This window comes from Ambystoma mexicanum, chromosome 7p (assembly GCF_040938575.1).
Source record: "Ambystoma mexicanum isolate Mex_15411 chromosome 7p, UKY_AmexF1_1, whole genome shotgun sequence".
Taxonomy (NCBI): Eukaryota; Metazoa; Chordata; class Amphibia; order Caudata; family Ambystomatidae; genus Ambystoma; species Ambystoma mexicanum.
Window position 1 is genome coordinate 251,543,974 of NC_090939.1, and position 27,766 is coordinate 251,571,739.

The window sequence follows — 27,766 nt, forward strand, 5'->3', positions numbered from 1 at the left end:
TTGATCAGCAGGGGTGTACAGGCAAGAGACTTTTCAATAATATCAATAGTTTAGGGTTGGGTTGTTTGTTTCTACAAAGTAGGGAAGGGGGTTCTAAAAGTCACTACGTCCCAAAAGGTGGAGGGAGAGAGGGGGGGTGACACTATTGCTTTGTAGCATCTAAACGTTTGCCTGGTAGAGGGGAGGGGGGAGCTCGGCTCAAAGCCATTGAGCCAGGCTTTTAGGAGCTTTGGGAGGCCTTAATTCAGAGTCTGGTTGATGAGCTGGTACACTGGGCCCAACACCGTGCTGTTCAAGCAGCACAACCCGTGGCACGCAGACATGGTCTAGGTTAGTGCAGCTCACCAGTGAAACCGGACCCAAAGCGGATACTTAAGACACATGGGCTGCAGGGAAGCCCAATCCAAGGTCTACAGTGACAAAGCGAATCCCGAGTTCTGCACTCCCGTGAACTGGTGCCTGGTTACAGTGCAGCCAGGGGAAGATGCCTTGGTTCACAGCAGTTCATCCCCACTGTTCCCTGGGGATGGTTAGAGGAGAGAGCTCACATCTGCCTTGGAAGCCTTCTGTCCTTACCTCCCCGACAGAGGACTTTGGGATAGATAGGCTGCACCAACAGAGATCTCAATGCATTATTCGTGTTCTTCTAATCCAGAGATTAACCCAAGAAGGATTCCCTCACCCTATAAAAGTAAAACACAGGGGATTGATCCGAATAAAGGCTGCTGAAGGGGTTCAAGCCAAAGCCATTGTAACGAATGTCCTTTGCTTTCTGACATCACACCCAGAGTGTCTTGTCTGCAGGAAATTGGGGCTGAGGGAAAGGAAGTTGTAGTGAGCCCCAACAGATACCAAGATAGTGGAACCCTTCTCAGCCTAGCTCTCTCTCCAGTCTACTCTAACGGCCCCTTCCCATTTCTACTGACTTCAAAGAGACTCCAGTGGTCAGCCCCTTGCAGAGTGTCAGTGCTGCCTTTGAATCACTGGTTCGCAGTAGGCCTCCCAGAGGGAGGAAGGGGCCTTCCTTTGGGTGGAGAAATAGGCAGCATCCTGGCCCATGTTCCACATAGCAGGTGTGGCGACAGTCGGACCAGACGCCAATAAACATAATTTCTGTCATAGCAGAGATCTGTCCACAAAGCAGACACAAACATATCAAATTGCTGTGGCTGTATAATGGTGTGCATAGTAGTCACCATGCCACAAACGGGCACAGCTTTAAAGATTCCCGCCACCAAACTAAGGAATACAATTTGTAGATTTGGAAGGATAAGATTAAAAGGCCACCTGTGCCTGCAGTAACTGTTCCAGCAGTAGTCGAGAATTAACATTTGATCTCGGAACCTGCCCTGTACCACTGCAAGGCTGGTGCAGAGGGCGTTGGTAGATTCAGCGAAGGTATAGCTTGGCAATATAATGTTTGCATCGAGCATTTATGAGGCATGTGCAGACCTCCCTTCTAGAACCAATTACCGAGCTCATTTATTAAAAATCTAAAGCTGGGGCTATCCTGTCCTTACCAGAGGGCCATTCGTCACAGTAGAAGTAATTGATGGCAGAATCACAAACTTCACTAAAGCAGAAGGTACACATAAGCATATTGGGTTTCAGATTGTGCGTGGTACCAGCATTATGTATAGTGTAGTGCCTGTTTCGGTTCCAGGCCAAACAAAACGGGGTACTGCATAGTTGATATGTGGGGGTGGAGCAGTATAGTGAAATGCACGAGATGTAGTGTTATTTGGGAGATACTAAATGACAGATTATTAAAAAGCCTCCTTGGGTGAAAGATATTTGTCTCGGGATCCATATTCTCAGTAGGCATTTTTCCCAAATGAGTCATTATGCCGCGTCTCTCAATGATGGCTGGTGAACCACAAATAAAATGTAACCTCAGTACATCCTATCCCAGCCATAAATCCACCCTCACATGCCCACAAGTTGAGGATGAGAGAGTGGGCTAAGGCGCATCGATGGAATGGATGAAGAAAGGACAACTCATTCGGAGGAGGTAGTCGGCTAACGGAGAGTGGCTGAGCATTTAGATTAATTCATCCATCAATTCCGTTATGGTGACATCCCCAATTTAATGTCCCCTCGGTGAATTTCCACCTCACAATGTTGGGCAATAAACAGTGTTTTTCCTCAAAGCTCGAAATCTATTTAAAAGAATAAAGTAACTTCAACTAAGGTAGTCGCCAGCTTTTCGCAGGGGAGTTCGCCACAATGTTATATAGCAATAAAGCAATTACCAAAATCAAACTTCTCCGCCTACATTAATCTCCATGTTATCAATTCATACAAGCATTAATTACATTATTCTTCTTCACATACATATACTCTAAAATATACTAGGCACTTTATACATTTCTAAAAATGCTATAAGGCGTAAAAGGTAACTTCAAGCCATTTTCCAACTTTGGCATCATAACCAAGGTTCCCAATTAGTAACAGTACTATAGTACTAAGTATTATATAGCACTGCAAAATTAAAAATACAGCAGCCCTACCGGCAGACAAATGCCTGTGCTGTCCAGCTAAACATGTAACCGTTTTACCGAGCAGCACTACGCTGCCCTATTTAACGCACGGGAGTCCTACCAAGAAGTGCAGGCACAAGGTATTTGAACGTTTAGCAGTCGTGTTCAGAGAGAAAAGACTTATTGGTAGAATAGACTACCAATAAAAGAACGTTTCTACAGAGAACTTAAGGTAGCTATGCACTTATTACAAGAATTCTACCATCTTATAAAAAAAAAAAAGTAAACGTTCGATCACACTGTGTGCCGAGTCAAATCTTTGCAAAGGCTACCAAGGTTTCCGTTTGAAGAACATTCCTACAAAGCTACATTTTCAAATACATCCTAATACTAAGTACAAAAAAGACAGGACGTATTGGCTTCGCTGATGCTCGTTTTGTTTAATGATCAAGATTGTTGGGGTCGTATGGAAACATTGTGACATTTTCTCTTAGTTCTGGTGGAAGTCATGAGCAGTCTGTAAGACCCATCGCCCTGCGGGTGGCCTCAGCCGCCTTAAAGTCCCGGATGCGGGGAAGGACGGGCCCTGAAAACCATTCCAGCAGCGCCTGGCAATAGAGCCTCAAAAAAGCCAGAACCAGTAGAAACACTTTTGGATGGCACCAAGTACCCTTAAATTGCTGTTCACGCTTAGGTTATAAGAGCCTTTGTGGGATTTTGCATCCGGAAGCCTATACAAATCTGAATTTATCTTCTCAAAACAATGACGTCCACAAACTAATCCATTGCATTTATAAACGGTTTAATGTATTTATTTGCGTGCTGGTACATAATGTATTTGTTAGGTTGCATAATACACACACGACCCATCACCCGCCCCTGTTAAGATGTGATCTGTCAAGGGCCTTTCCCGATTAAATCCCAGCGTCAACACTTAGTGGGTGCGCGTGCCTTGGGCACACAATTCCTGTTACTGTGTCTTATTTGTAAAAGTTAGGCAATGGTATACATGTTTCTTTTTGTAATTACGCACTTTTGGAAAACGCCAAAACCATAGTTTTAATAGTGTCTATTGGGTGGCTAAATGTATAATAGTGGCCATTGATGAGCACATCACTACGTGGTCTCCACAAAAAAAAAATGCAATCTCTCATTGTACACTGCTAGACTATGAAAGGCTAATTAATGCCACTCCCGTGACGTCATCGTCCGTATTGTCACTCCTGCCAATTTGGCTGCAAATTGCCTCGCAAAGCATAGTACTGGCTCCGATTGTTCTTGTCCATGCTGTTAACACCATGGACAGTCGGTCATGCTGTATGCTTGATGACGAAAAAAGTCCCTGGAGGATCATGAACCATTGCAAATACAATAACGATTAAGGAGGTACGTACATTATATTTGTAGCATTCTGAGAAGGAAAGGGCAACTACCGGTAGTGGAATTCTCAAGCTTGTGCCAACGTGGTGGGGAACGTAGAGAATGAAGAGCGAAGAGCAGGACAGAGAGCCAAATAGCGGTCTGTGTGGGCAGGCAGGCGGCGCTATCCACATACGATTAACTCGTCACCAGTAGTTTAAGTGGGCCGGGCCCAGGCAGTCTCAAAAAAATTCGCCCTCCCCCCCCACCACCGTCACGGCGGGACACATTATCCCGCTCAGGCCGCAGCCGCGATGGGATATGTGCCCACCATTTAGGAAGGCTGACAGAAGTGCCCGCCAGCCACAGCTTCCTGTAACTTGCTCTGGTGACCCCTTGCGCGAGCGGTCACCAGAGGAAGTTACAGTCCTTTTGTTTCCCCTCCTAGGTCACCGAGGGGCCTTTAACCCTGGGCGAACCTGGGGACTGGTGACATATTTTGAGGTTTATAAAAGATGGCTTGAAAAGTACACAACTCAAGCCATCTTGCAAAATGGGTTGAATTGTAGACTTTTCAAGTCATCTTTTATAAACTTCAAAATATGTTAGATATTTCGGTTTAAAAAAAGAAGGCTTTAACAGTACACAAACCATAGTAAGGCACGCAAACAAATATATAAATGTAAGCATGTATATATTTATGAGCGTACCTACTATGGTTTGTGTACTATGTAAGCCATCTTTTATAAACATAGACATAAGCAACATATACATTTCTATATGTAAGATGGCTTGCAAAGTACCCGAACCATAGTAAGTGCTTACATACATTTGATTACGTACCTTACTATGCTTTGTGTACTTGTCAGGCCAAGCCCATCACGCAAGCCACGCCCCCTCGATTTCTTACCCCATTTAAAGCCCTGCTCGTCACGAATCACGTATTTCAAGCATTCCCGTTAAATCCGGCTGTCATAAAAATGGGAGCGAACAATTGCCCGTTTCATTTAAATTAACTGTGGGGTTCCTATTAGGAAATATCATTTTTGACAGAAGAAAGCCAACATTGCTGGGGTGACCTTCCGAGTGAGGGCCAATTGGGATAGGGAGTGTGCCCTGCAGGGGAGGTTCTCTGACGGAATAACGAACAATGACTCGAGGATGGAAAGGGGCATTTAAATCTGCCCTTTCATATGAACATCAGTAGTGGAGAAACGCTGGCATAAAACCCAAGAGGTGCATCGAATAATGTGTTAATGGGTCCACAGACAGGCGACAGCTCAATTCTATTAACAGGGGGTCTCGTCATGCACCCGACCCCAGCCAAGGCCTTCTGCAGTTCAGGGCGAGCGAAGGCTGTGTTGAGCGCGTAACGTTTGCATCCCGAACCGACTGCTGCAGGCCCTAGTTGACAGTGTGAGCAGCAGTCGGGGTCCCTCTCTGACACGGCCGGACACGCGTGGCACAAGCTGACTATGCAAGCCCAGGCACCCTCTAGCACAGAGAACTACAAGTCGGCGACTAGACGGCCCTACAAACGCCGCCAGCCACGTCCCAACCAGAAACAGCGGCCAATCAGTTTACCCAGCTTACCTTGAGCACGGGATATATGGGGAGCGACTCCCTGAACCACAGCCGCCTCTGGTCCCCGGGGCCAGCCGGCGTCCTTCCCGGGCTCCTCTATTACTACGGGCAACTCCTCCTGCCGATGCAGCTCGGCTCCATCACTGACAGACCACAACACACTCCAATCCAGGCCTGCTCAATGACTGGGCGGGCGCAGAGACCAGAGCTCATTGGAGCAGAGGAGCTTAGCAACGGCGCGTGCCTCACGTGACTTTTTGGTCACTTCCTGGTTGCGAGTCCAGCGCAAGAATGGGCGGGGCTAGGAGTGTATTTGGGGTTAGCTGTGACAGTAGAAACGAATATCATCTCTCCGGAAGGAAATCGCAGGCTCTGGCCCTTGAGGAGTTATCCCAACAAGAAGAAGAAGGTCTCTGAATTCCTCATTCCAAATTGGTGATCCGCTAAAAATGAGCAGGCCCCCGCAGTGGACTCGCAGCATATCAAAATAGTCAAGCGTCTGGCTGAATAGTGAGTACATGTGTATGGTTATTCCGCTGATATAAGACATCAGAATTAAAGGAGCAGTCCGCGGACCTGGGCGGCTAGTGTCGGTGAAAAAGTCCAAGGCGGTCGTATAGGCGTAAGAGCACCCATCGCAGTCAGAGAAAACCTGAGGTTTCTCTGACAACTGATAGTGGAGGAGGCCGGGGAAGCAGGTTATTCTGTTATGTTTCACTCATGGGGGCAGCCAGTGCAACCAACGGGTTTGTTCACTTGTACGGGGCAGCCTTTGAAGGGCCGAGAGGTTATTTACCCTGGTGCCCATGCTGTCTCGACAGCCCTGTTTATGAAGGGGGCTATAGAATGACCTCTAGGACACATTCCTTAGAGATCGCGCCACATTCTGTGACGGGAGTATCTCCATTTGTTTCGATGAAAGGAAGGGAGCCTGGGACAAAGCTTTGTCCAGGATGGCTGGGAATGGCCAAAGTGGTTAATGTTGATCGGAATCATATTATGAAACTAATTACATTGAGTCAGGAAAGAAATAAGGAACTGTTTGATGACAGGATGAGAGTGAAGGAACGAGAATGGAAGGTTGGGGAAAAATTATATGTCAAAAATCCTAGACTAGTGAACAAGTGTGTGGAAAGTAGATTTCTGGGTCCGAAGAAGATATGTGCAGTAAAAGGTAATGTGGTCGTTTTGGAAGGTGGTTAATGTGTAGAGAATGTTATGCTGTCTCGCGTGCTCTCGTGTTATCCTTTGAATGAGAGTCGCGTGACCGCAACGGACAGCGGCAGTTAAGATGAAACCATAGTTGAGCTCGGAGTGATTAGGGCGACCGGCGAGCTCCGTAGATTAAACAATTTACCTCTTCTACCAGTGTGGCCTCCTTTTCTTCAAGTGGCGACGAGGGGGCACACGGAGCTTGCCGCGGAGCCTGGCGACGTTTCCCTCTACGCGGAACGCGCCGTTCGTGGCACGGAGGGCAGGCCCGGCGACAGGAGAAGGCCTGTGGAGAGGTGGGGGCCTGAAGAGGGACTGTCTCCGCGGCGCCTCGGAGCGTGGCGCTGCAGGGGGACGTTCTCCCCACCTTCACTCGAGCGAGCGGCCACACAAGAAAAGGCTGCTTCTCCTGGTGGGTGCCGCCCACTCCCCCTCTCATTGGACAAGAAGGTGAGGAGCAGGGAGAGGGGGAGCTGGGGGCACAGCCAGGGAGGAGGTACTGCTGAGAGGAACTCGGGGCCAACAAGAAGCCATCATAAGAGGGGAGTGTGTCTGAGGACATTAAAGCTGCAGCAGCGGTGAGCCCCTAGTGGACATTCAGGTCATTGCAGGGTTCACAGGGAGAGTGCATCCCAGAGGACAGTAAAGTCACTGCATAGGTGGAAGAGGCTGCACACAAGGCTGTGTTTCAAGGAAATACTCCGATACAGTGAACCCGCGCCCTCTACATTTAAGAGTTGCTTAAGAGCATTTAAGCATATAGGACTGACAAATATTAGGAGATAAGGAGAGCAACAGTGAATAAGATTGGAGATAAGGGTGCAGTAACGCAAGTGGTGATATTTGTGTGAATAGGGCACCATACACAAGAAGATGGCTGCGGCTAGTATGTCACCCCCGCCACTGTTCCTGTCAGAACCTGGTGCTCCACCTATAAGGTAGGACAGGTGGAAGAAGTTGTTTGACACGTACCTGATTGCAATCGGAGGGGATAAGTTTGCAGCAGCGAGAAAAGAGGCGATCCTGCTGCACAATCTGGGAACCGAAGGCAGAAGTGTCTATGATGGATTACCTGATCTTCCACAGCAAGGCCAGGGGGAGGTGGACCAATACTCCATGGCGGAAAGGAAGTTGGAAGTTCATTTTGAAGCCAAGAAAAATATAACATTTGAGAGACACAAGTTCTTCCAAAGGGTACAAGATCCACAGGAGCCGGTGGAAAACTTCATTGCAGCGTTGAGGTCTCTTAGTCATACGTGTGAATTTGGGCTGCTCACTGACTCTCTCATAAGGGACCAATTAGTTCGTTGCACGAATAACATAAAGATACAAGAGAGGCTACTATCTAAAGATGCATCGCTGGAGTCGGCCGTAGGCATGGCAAGAAGTATGGAACAGACCCATAAATATATGACTACTATGAAGGGAGACAAGTCGGAAGGAGAAGTGGCTGCTGTGAAGGGATTTCGCAAGGGAGTCTCAAACAAGGAAATCAAGTGCTACAAGTGCAGTAGTAACCGTCATATTTCCACAAGCACGTTTTGTCCAGCCAGAAATATCTCATGTCTAAAATGCAAGAAGAAAGGACATTTCACGAGAGTTTGTCGTGAATCAGGGACAGTGCAGAGCATTGAAGTAGGTGGAAGAATGTCTGAACAAGGTGAGGATCTGGAAATGGGAAAGAGCAACCAAACGAAGCATGTACTGGAAGTAACAGAGGTCTCAAGCAAAGGAGGTGCGCCTACAGATGTATTCATGGTCGATGGAAGGGTGGTGACAATGAAGGTGGACAGTTGCTCACCATGGACATTGATGTCAAAGGCGACATTTCTGAGTTGCATGCAAAGAGACGTGACACAATTGAAGAAGCACAACATAGAACCGTATGCGTATGGAAACGTTAGAATTGGAATTATAGGGATGTTCCAGGCTTCCATCAAGTATAAAGGGAGGAGCTGCGAAGCAGAGGTGTATGTTACCCAAGAAGGTTCTTCACTCCTAGGATGGGAAGAACAGTGGAAGTTGGGAATTAGAATACAGGCGAACGCGGAGAGACCAGTTGATGTAGCTGAACTGAAGGATAAATGGGAAAAGGAGTATCCCATGGTGTTTCATGAGGAACTAGGGATGTTGAAGGGTTTTGAACATGAAATCCGACTAAAGGCAGGGGCCAGTCCGAAAGTGCACAGGGTGAGGCCGGTACCTCATGGATTGAATGAGAAACTCAAAGAAGAAGTGGAGTCGTTACTCCAAAGGGGAGTAATAGAGAAGAGTGAAAGTTCGGAATGGCTATCGCCGGTAGTAGTAGCAGCTAAGGCCAATGGAGATATTAGACTATGTGTGGATCTGAGAGATCTGAACAGGAACATCTTAGTGGATAGACATCCTCTACCAATAATAGGTGACCAGCTGTCAGTACTGAACAATGCCAAAGCGTTTTCGGTTATTGATCTTTCACAAGCTTACCATCAGATTCCGCTGAAGGAGGATTGTCAACACCTGACAGCATTTATCACGGTGTTTGGTTCATTCAAATACTGCAGGATGCCATTTGGGCTTGCCTCGGCGGCAGCCGTATTCCAAAGGGTCATGGAGACGGTGTTGAGTGGAGTAAAGAACATTATTGTGTTCCAGGACGATGTGCTGATATATGCTAGTTCTACTGAAGAACATGATGAGGTGTTGGGACAAGTGTTGAGCAGATTGAGTGAGGCAGGGTTGACGGTGAAGAGGAGCAAGTGTAAGATTGCGGTACACAGAATGGAGTATCTGGGACATGAGATAGATGAGCAAGGGGTGAGGCCTAAAAAGAATTTAGTGGAAGCAGTGAGATGTGCACCTGTACCAAAAGATAAAGAGCAGGTGAAATCATTTTTAGGTTTGGCCGAATATTATCATAGATTTGTAAAGGATTTTGCCAAAGTGTCAGTTCCCCTCAGAATGTTACTCAAAAAGGGAGTGAAGTTTGAATGGTCTGCTGAATGTGATGTGGCTTTTGAGTGTATTAAGCAAGCAGTGGGTGAGGCACCATCCATAGGTAGATTTGACCCTAAGGACAAGACTGTTTTGGTAGTAGATGCGAGCATGTTGGGACTGGGTGCGACGTTAGTGCAGTACGACAGAGACAATACTGAGAGAGTGATATCATTTGCGTCTAGGACGCTGAGAGGGGCAGAGAGCAAATATTCAGTTATTGAAAGAGAAACGTTGGCCATGGTTTGGGCAGTAAATCATTTTAAGTTCTTCTTGTGGGGAAGGAGATTTGTTGTCAGGTCGGACCACAAACCCATGGTTCAGATGTTTGAGAGTGGGAGATGGGCCATGGGTTCTCCAAGAATAAGCAGGTGGGGTCTGGGACTCCAAAACTTTAACTTCGATGTGAGTTACTTGCCAGGGAAGCGTAATGTTGTGGCAGACTGCCTTTCCAGACTACCACTCAGGGGTGAACCTATGGAAGACAGAGAGACGGAGGAGGAGTTAGTAGTAGCGGAGTTACAAGGTGCGGTTAGTAAGGAGGAATGGGCAAAAGAAGAAAATTCTGATGATGATCTCAAGCTAATCAAAAGTTGGACGGTGAGGGGGTGGCCAGGAAAAAAGGACTTGGATTGTAAATTCAATGCTTGGTGGGAAGTGAAAAATGAGTTAAACCTATGTGATGATCGGTTAAGGAGAGGGAGGTGTATTGTTCCTCCTCATGCCCTTAGGTCGGTACTAGTTGAGCTGGCTCATCAGGGGCATCCTGGAGAAGCGGCTATGAAGAGGAAATTGAGGCAGAATTATTGGTGGCCGGGAATTGATAGGTGTGCGGAAAGGTATGTCAAGGATTGCATAATTTGCCAAATGAGTGACAAATGCAGAGTGGTGAGGGAGGCTCAGATGATTCCAAATGTGGTACCGGACCAGCCGTGGAGCAAGTTAGCGGTGGACATAATGGGTCCTGTAGCGGGTCTGGGAGAAGGCTTGAAGTTTGTGTTTGTAGTGGTGGATTTTCATTCCAAATGGTTTGAGTGGGAAGCTGTAAAGGAGGTCACGGCAAAGGAGTTGATTGGATTCTTGGAAAAAGTGTTTCTTAAGGAGGGGGTACCGGTTGAAATTGTGTCGGATAATGGGGTGCAATTTGTGTCTGGGGCAATGAAAAGGTTTCTTGAGGGATACAGCATAAAACACACAAGGACTGCTCTGTATAATCCTAAAGCCAATGGACTTGTTGAAAGAATAAACGGGTACATAAAAGGGGGCCTGCAGATGGCCATGAAATCGAGACAACCATGGAGGGAAGTATTAAGGATGCTGACATGGAATTATGTCACTACGCCACATTCTGTGACGGGAGTATCTCCATTTGTTTCGATGAAAGGAAGGGAGCCTGGGACAAGGCTTTGTCCAGGATGGCTGGGAATGGCCAAAGTGGTTAATGTTGATCGGAATCATATTATGTAACTAATTACATTGAGTCAGGAAAGAAATAAGGAACTGTTTGATGACAGGATGAGAGTGAAAGAACGAGAATGGAAGGTTGGGGAAAAAGTATATGTCAAAAATCCTAGACTAGTGAACAAGTGTATGGAAAGTAGATTTCTGGGTCCGAAGAAGATATGTGCAGTAAAAGGTAATGTGGTCGTTTTGGAAGGTGGTGAAGTTTGGTCGAAAGGAAGGTTGGCGAGAGCGGGTGATGGGGGGAAAAGAGTAAATTTGAGGAACAGTTGAGAACTGTGGAGGAGGATAATCCTAAATTGAATGAAGAGATGAAAAGAAGGGTGCCAGATGAGAACATGGAAAATACAGGTGGGAAGGTCAGAGAAGATGACCTTCAAAGGTCAAAGAAGATTCTTCACATAGGGCTAGATCTAAGCCGGTGTGGATGAGGGATTACGAAACTTGACACGGAAGTTGCTCACGTCATGTGTAAGATGTGCATTATGAAACTGAACTCTGAGGTTTCTCAGGTCATGTGCAAGCTGTGCATTACTGTTGACTTTCTATTCTGTCCAGTTCAGACACATTTTTTCTGATTACTTATCTGTCGTTTTGTTAAGTTTTTACGTTACTGTTATGAGCATTATTGAAAAATGTATTTGCCCTGTTTGAGGGGGAAGATGTGTAGAGAATGTTATGCTGTCTCGCGGCGGTCGCGCGTGCTCTCGTGTTATCCTTTGAATGAGAGTCGCATGACCGCAGCGGACAGCGGCAGTTAAGATGAAACCATAGTTGAGCTCGGAGTGATTAGGGCGACCGGCGAGCTCCGTAGATTAAACAACTTACCTCTTCTACCAGTGTGGCCTCCTTTTCTTCAAGCACCCATCGCAGTCAGAGAAAACCTGAGGTTTCTCTGACGACTGATAGTGGAGGAGGCCGGGGAAGCAGGTTATTCTGTTATGTTTCACTCATGGGGGCAGCCAGTGCAACCAACAGGTTTGTTCACTTGTACGGGGCAGCCTTTGAAGGGCCGAGAGGTTATTTACCCTGGTGCCCATGCTGTCTCGACAGCCCTGTTTATGAAGGGGGCTATAGAATGACCTCTAGGACACATTCCTTAGAGATCGGCAAGCCAGTACGCCATGGGCTACTATTATATCACATCATTGTACTGCACTCGGTAGCTCGCTATGTAATACTGATTTGTAAATATATAAACTGTGATTCTGTGAGCTGATATACTGCTGATATGTAAATACGTAAACTGTTATTCTGTGAGCTCAATATGGTTAATTTATTCTTTTAAGCAAGTATTCTGTAACAGCGCCACGATGCCCGAGGGACGTTTGGCGCTTTATAAATTCAAATACATCAAATAAATAAAAATTGGCCATTTAATTGAAAGCACACATAGGGCCTCATTACGACTCAGGCGGTAAGGGGTTTACGGCGGCGTAAACGGCGCCGACCCTTACCGCCTGAGTACGAGGTCCCTTAGCGCCATGGCGGATTTAACACCTGCTTTTAGCAGGTGTTAAAATCCATGGCGCTAAGGGACCATGGAGTTAATTATGCCACCGTAATTTACGGTGGCGTAATTAATGCCTTCCCCACTCCCATTATGCCCTATGGGGCAAAAATGGGAATGGGGAAGGGTAAATGGGGATTGGGGACTTACCGCCCCGCCAAACTCGGAATGGGGCGGTAAGTCCGCCAACCACCATGGCGTAAACATAGTTTACGCCATGGTGGTAAAGTCACGGCCCAGGCGGTAACTTACCGCCTGGTTCGTAATGAGGCCCATAGTAACTAACATAATTGAATACAGAGAAATGGTCCCAGCTGTAAAACAGACAGTCTTAATAAACCAAACCCTGATCTATGAAATGGAAGTTTCCGTTATTCCGTATCACTGTAGTTAAAAGAGACACAAATAATTAATATTCCTACTAAAAGAATGCCCCTTATAAAAACGCTTCCACTTATAACTTGTTTGTACTCTTTGTGGTGGATGTCGTTTGTAGGTAGGCGAAGCAACAAATAATGGAAGCAAATGAGTGAGTGAAGGGTAGATCAGAAGGTGAGTACTGGGACGTGATAATCGCAGAGGCCTCGTCATAGCAAACTACATTTGCAATTGCTATTGTGTAGGTTTGGTTCGAAAGCGATACTTTAATTTGCCTCATTATGGATTAGGAGAACACAACCATCAAGATTGGTTATACCTGGAGATGGAGTTCCCCGGAAACACTTCAAAGCAACTCGATAGTTGTTGTAACTTAAGCCCCTCCTGGGATCGTACAAAAGCCCAGACGTCATCCTGCTAATAAAAGGTGTGCACGGCCCTCCGACTGCTAACCGCCGCCCATTATGGCGAACACCCTGTGAAACCAGTCCTACTGTGACAAGGTCACACAGACTATGAAGAATCCTAACCCAAGACTACATACTCAACCCGATAAGATGGAGTAATGAGAATCAAGCTTAGGTATCCACAAATCACAGCTGAAGGGTAAAATCTATCAGCAAGAAGAAGACAGACAGGACGCAGTGCACCAGTTCCATACCACCATGACTCCTGCCTGCAGCATTTAATTGCAGCGCATGCCACTGCTGCTTAGCCTGACAAAGACCCTGCCCGCAGACCCTTTCATTCTGATTGCCGGTCCTCCAGCAATATAACAACTGACGACGAGGTAGTTCGAGCTCAGTGTGCCGGAGCACGCTGTTGCACACGCCCGCCTGGCAGTGCATGCGTGCGGGTCGGGTCTTCCCAACAACCATCTGTCTGCCAACAAGGTGCTGCTTGAGCGGGTGCGCACACCCCAGAGTCCATGGAGCGTGCCATACGATTATCGAAAGAAGAAAAAAGAATCAGAAGAACGAAACGCTGCTCCTGCCTGGGGGAGAAAAAGTAGCAGTGCAGTGACGACTGCCAATGTATCACAGTGCCATTATGCTCCTGCCTGGGGGGGAGACAGCGCGGCACAGACCGTTGCTGCAGTAAAGCATGCTGCTCCTGACAGTGATGCAGTATATCCTGCCTGGGGGAGGAGGACGCAACACCGACCACTGCCCCAGTCACGTCTCACCCAAGACCCAAAACTGTCTGGCAACCGTTGGCCAATACCAATGAAGACCTGCCTGAGTGCAGGCCGCTGCTGCCAGAGATCCCGGAGCAGTCGTGTTTGTAGATTTGCCTATCCTCAGGGCCCAGGTACTCAGTGTTCGACAGGAGCAGGTCAGTTCATGCTATCCTCACAACTTGGACCCTGCCTATCCTTGTGGCCCTTCTGCGCAGCATGAGCCAGGAGCGGGTCTGCCACTTTTATGTCACCACTGTTCTCGATGCGCAGTGTCCTGCTGGAGGCCGCTCTTGCCACCCCATGGTTTCTGCCACCAGCCAACTCCAACATCTTGTCGGCACTGGGAGGCATGGACCACTGCCCTGGAGGGACTGATACCACAGAGTAGATGTGACCCCCAGTGACATGGGCGCGGCCTTGCCTGCATGCGCTGTGAACATGTTGCTCCAGAACTAATGGAAGTGTTGCCCCTTTTATGTGCGTCCCCCAATGCCCCATGGACAGTGAGATGTTTTGATGCTGTGCTCCGGCCCGTTCTTTTAGAGTGATGATGGATCACCCTCGGTCGCCCTCTTCTGGGCACTGACCTGTCTCAATTGTCATCCACAGTTCACATAGGGTGATGGTTTGACCCCTCGGTTCCCCTCTTCTGGGTGCTGACACTCCACGTATCGTATTCCTCAATTTATATGTCGGTTCTTTTCTTAATTGAAGTTTGGATGATAGCTTTACCCCTGGATCCCCCCTCTGCCGGGCTATGGCCCTTCTCGATTCTTAGCCTCCCTTCACCAGGCTTACGGTTGTTCTGGATCAGTGTGATAGTGGCTCACCCCTGGGTCCCCCTCTTCTGGGCGCTGACCCCTCTTTACTTTCAATGTTCTCCTTTTTACACAGTTCAGTGTTTGTGGGATTCACCTCCCTTTCTTTCACACTGCTTGTAGATCCAAGTCTTTCGATTGTACAGGGATTTTGCTTGACATTCTGTATGACCACTTTGACCTATTTTGCTTTCCCTCCTGCGGCCTTCTGGTAATTGTAGTTTCATTCACATGGGGATCGGCCAGAGTCTCTTAAGTTTAGCACCCACGTGGTGCCGGTTTCCCTTTATAGCTGGTCTCCCCTTAACACTTTTATAGTTCCTTCATAGTTCATCAAATTTGGTTAAAAAACGTGCCACTTTGCGATTCCCACTTTACACAGCCCGGTTCTTATCAGTTCTCCCCTCGACTCACCGGCTGTGATGAACCGCTTGGCTTTTGGCTTCTCTGGAGTCAAGGCCGGTACCACGGGCGCGGGAGCTTCCCTCGCTCCTGCTTATCGGCATAAGCTTGCCCCATGTGCTGTTGACATCTGCTGCAAGACAATGGTGCTATTGTTCGGGTCTTAGGCTCTCTTCCATGAAGGTTCTGCGGGTCTGGGATGAAAAGGGCAAGGTCACTTCTCTCCTCACCACCCTCTCGATTCCCGCCACCTTTCTCCTTCTCTTGTACTGCCACGCTTGACTAGCCATCTTGTCGTACTGTCTGCCATGCTCGCCTTGCTTGTATTGTACTTTCTTACTCCACCTTTTTATCCCTGCTTGGAAAGGAAAGTTCTGTCAGCTGTGTATGATTTTGGTTAATTTCCTGACTCTGCGTGACCCTCGGGTTGGGACATGTCATGTAAATAGTTTGCATATTAGTCCATTGTCTATTGCGAGGTGCGAAGGTGTTCGTGTCGCAAAAGCGGCTGGCAGTTTTTTAAATGTCCTACGTGAAGGATGGGGAAAAGGTGACGAAGGGGTATAGCGCGTCTCACCCGTCGGTGTCCCACTCTCACTCCTCAAGGACCTCCCATTCAGGTGATCCTCCCTCACTGGTCCACCCCCATGAACTCGATCCAATAGCGATGGCTGTGTCCTGGCCACCTGGATAATGGACCCTCGAGGTTTAGACAGGGAGACACCTTCAGGTTTCTGACACCGCACCAATCCCAATCTGTCTCCCAGTGGACAGTGATGGACCTTGGTGCTGTCCTCCCGCCCATCTAGTGGGCTTAAATTGGCCGCAGCCAAAGTGAATGCTGCTGTCCGCATCCATGTAAGTGTGTGATTTATTGTGTCCCCATGCCCAATGGACTATCAAGCGCCCTTCAAGCTGTGCACCCGCACGTCCCATGGGTTTAAACTGGCCACAGGCTGAGAGAACGTTGTAGTCTGCAGCCATGCAAATATATAATGTATTGTGTGCAGCTTTGTGTTTGCCTACGTGTGCATGCTCCAGAGTACCATGATGTGACTTATGAAAGCTGTGATCCTGCATGTAACAAGTGGATTAAATTGGTCACAATGAAAGTTGGGATCTCGCATGTGTTACATGCTTAAATAATACCCAGCAAAAGCTGTGTTCCTTCATGTCTAATATGCTTAAAAGGGCCCAGTAAAAGCACATGTCGTGGGTATTCCACCTCTCTTGGAATAATAAAGTATTTTATAGGGGTGCGTACCGCTCAGCACCCCGTTGACGGAGTATTAGCGTATGTGATCTAAGAATCAAAATGTAATGTACGGGGTTGGCGCTATGTTTATTGCTGCATCATGTTGTTTGTTTTAAGTTATATACTTGGAATGGGATGTTGTAACTTAAGCCCCTCCTGGAAAAGTCACATGCACCATGACACGTGGGAGACATGTCATCCTGCTAATAAAAGGTGCGCACAGCCATCCATTACGCCAGTCTCAGCAGGCATCAGGAAAGATGGCAGCGCTGTACCCACTCCTGAAGACCAAGTACATGCCCTTGCGGATAAAGATCGTCTACAAGGCAATCATCAAACCTATCCTGACATATGCCTCCCCAGCATTGCTGACCTGCCACGAGTGACACTGAAACAGTCTTCAGATAGTCCAGAACAAGGCCCTGCAGATAGCATCTGGAGCTCCACTCTTCACAAGGATAGCTGACCTTCACAGCAAACTGGACATTGAGATGTTGGACGAACATCTAGCAAAGCTGAGCAAGAACGTCTGCCAAGGACTGGATCAGAACCCAAACCATCTGATCACATGAATCACTGCCACCACTGCAAACCCTTTTGACTGGTACCTATGGCCCCTCAAGGCAAAGACCCTGTGAAACCAGCCTTACTGTGACAAGTCTGCACAGACAATGAAGAAATCCAACCCACGACTTCACGCTCAACCTGATAAGATGGAGTAATGAGGCTCAAGCCTCGGTGTCCAATAATCGCTGCTGATGTGTAAAATCTGTCAGCAAGAAGAAGGAAGCCAAAGCCGTGCTCAAGTCTCATACCACCATGACTCCTGCCTGCAACATTTAATTGCAGCGCGCTCTACCACTGCGTAGCCAGGCAGAGGCCCTGCCTGCAGAGCCTTTCATTCTGATTGCCGGAACCCCAGCAGTATAACAGTACTTATGAGAATGGGTCAGACGTCTGAGAGCTCTGGAGCAGTTTCAAAGGGCTTGCACACATTTTCATATTGCAGGATAGATTCAAAGGGGTGTTCGTGCGTTTTATGAATTAAACATGTTTGACAAGGATAAGTTGTTGCTGAGGAAATAACAAGTACTGTGGAATCGAGATGGGTAGCTCAAAAATCTTGCTAAGGTTTACTCTAGTTTGTGTCTGATGCTTGTGATCTCGTGCAGAAGGAATGTGACCAAGCAGTTTGGGTGACTGTCCCTTTTAGGGGTGGGACCAAGCCTGATTTGCATATGGTCTTTCCCCTTCAGTAATGGCTTGGCAGGTGAAGAATGATGGTCTGGAGGGTTGCGGTCAAGGCTTAGTCCCAAGAGTGAGTGGGTGTGGTCAGGCATCCCCAAAGTGAAGCACACAATACTGCTGCTTAGACAGGCAAGTACCCTAGGTTTGTAGAAAAACATACAATTTATTTAAACACCTGAAAGCAAGGTATGTTATTATGCAGTAAGGAAACCAGTTCACCAGTGTAATGACCAAACTGTATGAGTCCAATCTCTATGTTGAATGGGGTCTCACACATTTCCTTCTAGGAGAGGGGACAAAGTTAGGAAAGGTTCTTGTGGAGGTGAAAAATGTTCCGGAAGACTTCTCAAGGATTTTTCAGGTAAGTTGGATACTTTTATTAGAACAGCTTTTAAAACGGAATTTAAAAAAGCAAAAGAATGGAATAAACAAAAGTTTATTCTAAGGTTTATTATATGGGAGGCTGGGGCGGCTGTAAGTATTGCACATACTCACACCTGACTGATTTTCCCAACTGACTAGGGAGGTCGACTGGGAGTTGCTGGAGGTAGATTCTCCCACCGTTGGATCCAGTAGAAGATGCCCAGAAGCTGTGGGTGCAAGGCAGATTCCAGTCAGGCCCAGGAGTTGAGTGCAACCCTTTCTGATGAAGAAATGCAGCAGCCACCAATGTAAACCTCTTCAGGACATTCTGCCAATTGGAGGAAAGCTGGTTCCAGTGATGGTCCCCGCACATGGGCGACAGCAGACATCTCTCCACTCGTGATCGACGAAGACCTTCCAGGACAGGCAGGAAGGCGACCTGTAGAACAATCTGACTACGGAAGTTCCAGGCAAAAACGCAGAACAGCAACGCTTCTGGTGCGGTAGACCAATTCAGAACTGGTCAGTCCACTGGGTGGTCCAGGGACGATTCTGTAGGCTCAAAGCAGCAGGAACATGAGAAGATGTCGAGACTGGTTGGTCCCACCAGTCCAAAGGTCGAAAAACTGTAAAGGTCCTTCTCGGATTAGGTAGTCCAGCAGGGCCACCGGGACAGTTGCAGGAAAGGGTGTCAGGCCTCTTGAGGAGTCGTCCACAGGTCTTCAGTCAGCTGCATGGCTACACCGGATGCTTGGCTCCAACGCTGATTTTCTGGAAGGGCTGCAGGAGTCGTCTTCCTAGAACAAATCCAGACTTGTGGCAAAAACTAGCCCCCCAATGATAAGGATCTGCACCACTCACTCAGCCAGCAGTGGTACAATCAGGGACCACTGTGTTTCACTCATGCATGCACACCAGACTTTCTGGCACCATGGTTGTGAAATGGGACTAGATCGTCACACCCACTTCCCAAGCCCAGGCACTCCTGGCAGGCTCTAGCCCACAAAAGCTGCAGCTTTCACCAGCAAATGCATGACCATTTAAGGGATTTCCTAACCTGAAAAGGCAGGAAGAAGGCCAATAAACAATGTGGCCAAAGAACAAGCAAAAAATCTTGTGGCACTACCATTTTAGGGCACCAGCTACATTTAGTAGCCAAACACAGTAAACGTGAATGTGCTCACCAGAAAAAATGCAAATATTGTAAAAATGTTGTTGCTGCCATCAGCTAGTCCATAGGCACATATAAAAATAACCAAAAATCCCTAGTGTAAAAAAGCATACCCCAGTTCACTGCATTGTAAGATGCTGTGTGCACTCTTAAAAAGTTATCCAAAAGGGTAAAAAGACAAAAGGGAAACATAGTTTCCCAGTACTGGTAGTCTGAAGGACTGATCAGGTTCCCTGTGACAAATCAGCAAAAGACAGGCTTTACTTATTTGTAAAATGTCAGGACAGGTTAAAAAAAAAAAAAGCAAAAACATTTGGATTTCCATAGAATATCGAGGGAAAGTTGCCTAAAAGACAAATCTTTCCTAACCGTCCCTAGTGCAGAGGGCACAGTAGTCTGATACATATGTAATTTACCCCCAAACAAATGTACAAAGCAAGGTTTCAGCAGTTACACTAAATGCTTTCTCGTGTTGTTTGGGACTGAGAGCGAGGCTGAGAAGGACTGTGACACATTGACTCGATTAGGATAGACTTACTTTACTAGGGTTAGGCAGTCCTTGGCCAAGTGTTAGTAAGAACATTCTTGTAGGATCACAAATGTTTCTTGGTGTGGGAATCCCAATGAGTTTAAAGAGAATAGTCTATGCCGCTGCCCACCTAGCTAAAATGTGCTTGCAGCCAAGAGCTCACATGGCTGTTCCTGACTTTGTACCACAGGTACTGCTGTGGACGAGAGCTTTTCCATTCAGGCCTTTGTCATGAGGCCTCATCTAGCCAATTACCACTACTTTGCTGCAAGGGTGATCCAGTGAGGGAGAAGTCTAGGGGCAGTCTGCTGGTGACTCCACTGGTGGGAAGACACTATTGCCCGAATCTGCGAGGTGATGCATGGCTGGTAGTCTGATGTATGTGAGGGTGAAGTGAACCTAGAGTGCAGCAGACCCAAGAGAAGGGAGAGGGTCGGATCAAGGCCCTGCAACAAACTGCCTCAGGGGCACCTTGCTGTACTTAAAACTAGGTCCCTCAAGCACTGCAGCTCCTGGTGCGGGGCCTGGATTGAATGCATTCAGAGCAACGGTTCCAATGAGGATTGCATGCACATCCAGTGTGTTTTATAGTGTACACTTTCTTAAATGTCTGTCCTTAAGTTCGTTTTACTAGTTTACACTTCGATGTTCTGCATTTCCTACCCCACGTTCTGGCCAAATGCCTTACCGCTTTACACTCCCAGCTCTGGCACTTGGAGCATTACCTGTTTTCTCTCCCCCCCCCTTCTATCCTCTGTGTTCTCTCCGTCTTCTCTTTGCAGGTTTAAGATTTTGTTCTCCTTCCTCACATGTCATGATCCTGTGATTCCGTCCTTCCCACGTGAATAGTAGACCAAAGGGATCAGTTTCAGCACTAGGAATTTTACAACCGGTCCCATCCGTCTCTGTTGTTTGTGCGAGGTCTTGGTATGGAAATACCTCCTCTCCATTGATTCGCACTTGACCCGCGAACCTCTCTTTCCAAAGGATTTGTTCCTTCTGGCTGTATAATGTCATTGCCACCAGGACATCTCTCGGACGTGCGCCTGGTTCTCTTGCCCTTTTTGGACCTACTTGATGGATTCTGTCCTCTAGGACCTGCTCTTCCTTTTCCGCCGCCATTATGTGCGCAAAGAGTTGTTGAACTGTGGCTTTTAGGTCCTTGTCCTCCACCGTTTCTGAGAGTTTTTTTATCTTGATGTTCTAGCGCCTTGAGCGGTTTTCTAAATCCTTGCTTTGGTTTTCTAAGTTGTGTGACAGGCATGCCAGGTGATCTAGTGTTTTGTCGTTTTTTGTTTTTGTTTCGTCTTCTAGGTTCTGTACTACTTTAGCGTCTGTTCTTTCTTCCAGCTTCGCCACATGTATTCTCAGTTCCTGTAACAACTGTTTAATTTCACCTTTCAGTGTTTCGAATTGAGTCTTAAAGGAGGACATGAATTGATTCTGGAATTCCCTAAACCAGTTCTGCATATCCTCCTTACTTGCCATCGTGCCCTCGTCCCTGGTTGTCTTTGTGGGTTGGCTCTGGTTGGTTTCTCTTCTCCTGGGGGTTGTGCTGTTCCCTGTGGCCCACAATTGTTTAATACTTGGTTCCTGCTTTCCTCGATGGCTTTGGTGGGTCATTGGGGTCGCCTTTGCCCTTGTTTTGGACATGTGGGGGGACGTTGGGGCCTCTTCCGATGTGCCCCCTCTGTTAACTGTGGCAACCTTAATTGTGCGCTCTTTGCTGGGGCGAAGTGTTGCTCTATGGTGTCCCTATTCGAATTGACCTCCTGATCCTAAGCGACTGCTTCCGGAGTCGGGGTACAGGGAGGTGCGTTTGTTTGCGTCGGCTTCTTTCTGCCCTTATGCCCCTTGTTCTTTCTGCCCGTTTTGCCCCTTGTTTCGCTGCTCTGCTTCCCACTGTTGTAGCCGTTGGGGCCCACCTCTTATCCCTTATCCCTCCCGTGGTCATGGTTTCTTAGCCACCATCCGTCTCCTCCTATTCCTCTTGCTTGTTCCAACCTACTGCTTCAGCCAGGCCTAGTCCCACTGTGGGGGAGTGTGCTGTTCCTCCCCATGCCCTGCGTGTGGTGTGGGACGGGTCCGACCTCCCTCCCTCCTTCCTTCCCTCCCCCGTCTCCGTTCTTGCCTTCATGATCTTCGGGTCCCGTGCTCTGTTTCTGTCACCTGTGGGTTCGGAAAGCTGATAACTGTGTTTCTCCACTCCCCATTCGTGCTGCTCACTTTGCTGTTTTCCACCGCATAGTCTGGTCCTGCGTGTGAGGTCACCTGGGGTATTCCTGGTTCTCCGGAGCATTAAACCCGTTTTTAACTAAACCGTTTTTGACATTTTAAACGGGAATTCGGTAAAATCCAACTTTTACAGCCGTCATTTTGCTGCAATCGGTTTTAAACTTAGCACCTTTTTTTTCAATTGTATGCTCTTGGTAATCCATTGCTTGTGATTGTTGACGTCTATGCATTGTTGCTTTAGTGAGAAATTGTATTTACCTTAGAGTTTTAACGCACATTAATTATTTATTTCCATTCCCGAGTGTCATTTCATAAAATTGCAAGGGGTTTAAAATCAGTTTTCCACTCCTTATTTGTGGAGGGAAGGTCGGATTTTGATTCCATTTTCTGCCTCTTATTCCCGATTACCTGCTGTGTCTTTCTTTCCATGCAGAATTCAATAATTTGTGGGTTATGGCAACATTGCAGGGGGAAATCCTAACTTGGGTGTTATCTTTCCTCAATTAAAAAGTGCTCCTCTTCCCTGGTGTTTTGTATATGTTCTATTAGAAGGTTAAACCAAGTGCATTGCTTACACTCTCATTGTAATTATCACCCCATTGGTGATTGCTGCCCCATATTAAAAATTGTATGATTTCTTTTGAATTTTAAAATAAATAAATATTGCATTTTACCAACCAGCCTGGTTCATGGTCCATTGTGACCCGGGGTGTGATACGAGTTGTGTACCATCTCAAATTAAATCTGTATAATATAAAGAGATAAGCATTTCAATTGTGTGCTGCATACTAGGCTGAGACCAAGGTGTGCGTCGCCTGATTGAAATCCTTAACACACCCCAAAATGGATACCCCCTGGTGACTAATCAATTGACAACACTTCCTTGCATATGGGGCATGTGCCTAGAAGTATCCCAGGGGATATTGATATTCCGGCCTTGGCCTCTGATCCTAAAAACATTAAGTGGGCAATAAAACTCCATCGGCAAAACCTTTGCTAGTAAAACTGATTTCCCCGCCTGTAGGGGATCAGGGCCCTTAGGAAGCCTCTCAATATGGGGTCTCTCCTTTGCAGCTTTTGTCACACCAGTTTGTGTAATAAGGGTAAGAAAACAACTCTTTACCCCTTGACAATGAGTGCGATTTTGCCAGGTTACTGGTCGGGCGTATGATGCCCTGAACAGAACCAGGTAAAACATACTGTCATCCCGGCCTCAGAGGCCTCTGTAATATTACTCAGAGCAGCCATTATTTCTCAGGGGTTCCAGCCACTACAAACACATCCATCACCAATGTTCTTACTGCAGCAAGTTGGACTCGGAGACATTCTTGACGTTGAAACTTGCACCCCAGTTAAACTAGTAGTCTTTCCCATGCCCTTGTTTCTCTCCCTCTTTTAATCCCCCCCTCTCCCACTCGGTTTCCACATCCTCTATCAAGACCACGTCTCTCAATGCTTTGAAGCGGTTGGATAACGGAATGTCAGACGCAAGACACTCGTTGGAATTGAGCGTGGTGGGCTGACCCACTTTTTCAGGAATAACTGATCAAGATCGACATGGTAACTGATCGCAAACAACTTGGGTAGGGGGTGTGATGACTGAATCGATTCCTCGGTCGTAGGATGGGCTGCAGAGATTTCACAAACCTCCCTATAGGAGGATGCCAACACCCTCTCTGATAGATGAAGAGCTGTGCATACAGCCTGGGTTTCACACAGCTCAATCAATTATATTGCTTTCTTTGGGCTCTCTCGCATGGAGTGCAGCATGCAATATTACCCCTGAAGTTCCCCCCGTAACACATGTACTCACCTGAGCTTACCAGTGTTTCTCTGCTTCTTCGGCATTCTTCACGTTTCTCCGTCCTCTTCGATTCTCATCTGCTGACCGGCAATGCTTTCCGTGAGCCACTTCATTTCCGCATGGCCTTCCTTTGTGTCTGGCAGTTCAAGCTGCCAGTGACAGGGAAGCGGCCAACTTCTCCTGGTCTGGCTTCACTACACACCATCTCTGTCAGCCTCTGAGCAGCGTTCCGCACTTGGTTTGCCTCTGGTGTCCCAAACAGTGTCCGCACCAGTCAGATGCAGTGACATGCTCTGTTTCTCTGCATGCTTGCTCCACTGTGCCTATTTTAATTTTCCCAGTCTTATGTGGCACTTTCCAACAGCTAGAACATGGTGTTGGTTTGCAGTGTTTGGTTATCCTCATTACTCCATCCCTCTTCCTCTTCTCAGTACTGAAAAAAGGGAGGAGAGGTGCATAATGTTGGTTAAAAAAGCCTAGTATCTACGTTACAAAAGCCATACAAGAGTGTGTTACAAGTCCTTGTGTGTCACTAGAAGGCACCACTGAAGGGTTATTTAAATCTAGTATTCTGTTGCCTCCCTGGAGTTTGTCTTCCACTACGTGGTCCTCCCACAGATAGCCACCTCCAGGGTTACAGTCGGGTAGCTTCTGCCTTTCCTTGACCATGTAGGAGAAGCTTCCTTCCAGAGAATCAGTGACAAGCTCGCTAGATTCGTCACAGGTGGATGGCAAAAAAAAAATTGGAATTTAAAATAACCTAGCTATCCCTAACTCATAGAGCGGTTGCGCTGCCTCAAACTAAAAACGAAAGGGTCTGTCAGAAGATCTGTAACTGAAAAACACTGTCCTAAGTCAAAACCTTACTACTGTACATTTCACTGCAACTAACGAGTCTTACACTTAAAGCGTTCTCTCCCCAGGATAATGAATCCCTTCTCCTTGTGTCTTTAAAAGAACGTCTCTTCAGGACTCCAATCTGGTAATGTTCAAGCTGGATCTAGGTGGAATGACTGCCTTCCCCTGGATAATGGTTGCAACAAAGTTCCTCTTGTGTCCAGGGGAAATGGCTTCCTTCCCCAGTCTTTTTGGGTAACTTCCCAACAGTTCCAGGTTCTCCTTAGCCCGACAGTGGTCTTTTCTTTACAGCTGTTTGGAGGGTTCCTCCCTCCGATATTTTCCTTATTTGGGTCCCAGACACTGTCCGCTCCCCCTTTCTTGTCAGGCCCACTTGGTACACTCTCCTGCCAAGTACTGCCACGAGGAAGATGCTTCTCATCGTTATCCCAGTGTGGTTTATCTCTCTCCCACACCTCCAAGCCCCTACTTGGCCCTGTGATGTGCCTATTACCTTTGTTGACTCTGGGCTGGTTCTTCCTGGGTGATTGCGTCTTCTTGCCGGGCTGCGCAAGCGTCTCTGGTTTCTGCTGCCCTCGCTCCACGTACCTTCTTCCTGGTCTCTTCACCGCCGGTGTAGGTGCCATTGCTGGACCGCTTGGTACACTTCCAAGAGGTTGTGCCACTGTCTTCCAGGCTCCAGTCACGTCCTTGACCTGCTCCACAACAATGGGCAAAGGACTCCTGTCTTCGGCCTCTTGCTTTTGGGAGCTGTGATGAGTCCAATGGAGTCATCACCGATTCCCTAGTGATAACCTACTCCCATGTGGCCTGGGGACTGCAGAGGGTACCTGATCCTGACCCTCGTGGCGGCTATATAAGGAAGGATCACATGGGAGGAGACAGCCACAGAGGAGCTAACATGGCTTCCGAATTACCCAATCTGACTGTTTACATTTGGTAGTTGGGTCATTTTGACCTAATTATATGTCTTACTTTTGATTGTATTTATTTTGTACCTTTTATTACTTGAACATGAGGAGCGGGGGTTGCGGGGTGTCCCCTTCTACTCATGTTCAAGTATTTATGGCCTGGGGGTGTGTGCAGGGATCCCCCCCGCATCCTTAACAATGGAGGCAGGGGACACCAATTGCTCAGGCCCCCGTTTCCAATGAACGGCAAAAACTGGGGGCCCAAGCAGTTTTAATGCAGCACTGTGCCCACAAACAAAATGTTCACTGGCACATCAAATGCATCCACGGCTTAATTACGTGAGGCGCGGTATCACCCCATTTTCCCACGAAGAAGACCCCGGTTACCCAATACCCTAATGGTCTATTGCCATGCATACGTTCCCCGGAATAGGGAAAATTGGGAGACCCTTTCCCAACACCTTTTAGACCAAGCTCCCATCCGTAACCTGAAGAGTACAAGCTCCAAGAGAACCCTTTTCAGTTAGTTTTCCTTCATGCAGCACTGATCTTCCATATGGAATCATTGAGAAAGACTCTTCGAGATATGCATCAAAAACCATCAATGAACTTCAATTCCCACAACCACCTAAGTACAGAGACGAGGAGGATGAAGGAATTGATGCAGAGCAATGGGAACGTAAAGCCTAATGAACGTGCTAGTTGTCGGATGAAAACACCTGTGCGTGGGACCTTTCAAAATGGTAACAGGACTATGAGAGCGCGCATAGGAGAAGATGTGACCTCTCCAGTGAAGGTGGAGAGAGGCTGGAGAAACAAGCCAGTGTGCAGAAGCTGTAGGCATGAGTCTGTGTGCAGAAGCTGAAGACATGAGCCTGTGTGGCGGAGCAAAGAAGCTTGGCAGCCAAGAAGGAAAGCAGTGTGATGCGAGCAAGGCGTGCCGTGGAGACGCCAGTAACCACGAGAGGATTCCTGGGCATCCAGCAACTAGGAGAAGCAGTGTTTACCTTGCCGGGCGCGGAAGACAAGCTGGAGTGCAGGACAAGAGCTGCAAGATAGGCTGGAGAGATGGCGGAGCCGCCCGGAGTGCCAAGCAAGTGGCAAAGGTACACTGCGTAAGTGCGAGGAAGCCCGAAATCGCTACAGAAAGCCGGTGAGTCAGCCGGAGCAGACTGGGGACCACGGGACGTTTTTGGCGACCACGCTAAATAGAATTTGAGCATTGTAAAATTACAGAAAGTCAAATAATATGATCACTTCTGAATTAGTGCCAATCTGAACCCCAATAAGAAGTGAATGTAAATGTGCGGGAAAGCTTAAAACCACTGTAAAACAAGTAGATCTACCAAGTTATGAAAGGTATATGCTACTTGAATGTCAAGAGGAACTATAATACAAGAGGAAGTCCTGGCAGGGACATACACTAGGCAGTTCTGAATGCAAGAAAAGTCCTGGCAGGAGATTACACCATGTAGTTGAAAGTGCATGACGAGTCCTGGCAGGGCAGTGTACCAGGCAAATTGCATACCTACAAGGAGTGTCAAGCAGAAACTGTGTTTGTTAACCAAAGAAGGAACTTGTGTTTAAAGAAGAACTTAGAAAGCTGAACAGTTTTATCTAACAGGATTGTTGTGGGCCAGGAAATACACATTTGTGATACCAGTGAAGAATCCAGGGGAAGGGAATCGCCCTCTGGAATGAAGGCCTTTCCCATTTTGTACAACATTTAATTTGGAGCTATTCTAATTTTATTTAAGAACACTTTTTGCAAATACCAGGTTAACAGCATTTTCCCTTTAACTTTATTATATTGTTTTAGTGTGAGGGTCAGGATAGAACTTTTAGACACAAAGACGGCTTTTGATTTATGACATCCTGACAAAGACATAATCTTAGTTTTTGGTTCTTAGGTAGGGGAACCCCTCTTTAGAATAGGGGGAGAGGCATTTTCCCAACCCATATAAGTTGACTAAAAGTCTTAACCAAAAACATGAAAACTTTGTGTCTGGCTTTCATTTCTGACCCCTCAGAGAGC

At 47.3% G+C, this 27,766-nt stretch overlaps 2 protein-coding genes across 7 annotated transcripts in view; one reads left to right on the forward strand and one right to left on the reverse strand.

The window, feature by feature from the left end:
• ITSN1 (intersectin 1) overlaps positions 1-5,609 on the reverse strand; it is a 3,188,156-nt gene extending 3,182,547 nt beyond the window's left edge. For 2 of the 4 annotated variants that reach the window (XM_069636218.1, XM_069636217.1), the window contains exon 1: positions 5,433-5,609. The gene's annotated coding sequence lies outside the window, so the exon portion shown is untranslated. The remainder of the gene's footprint in view (positions 1-5,432) is intronic. The other 2 variants (XM_069636220.1, XM_069636219.1) reach the window with 2 other exon arrangements.
• A 96-nt stretch (positions 5,610-5,705) lies between these two features.
• Positions 5,706-27,766, forward strand: part of CRYZL1 (crystallin zeta like 1) — a 653,866-nt gene continuing 631,805 nt past the window's right edge. For all 3 annotated transcript variants that reach the window (XM_069636228.1, XM_069636229.1, XM_069636230.1), the window contains exon 1: positions 5,706-5,933. The gene's annotated coding sequence lies outside the window, so the exon portion shown is untranslated. The remainder of the gene's footprint in view (positions 5,934-27,766) is intronic.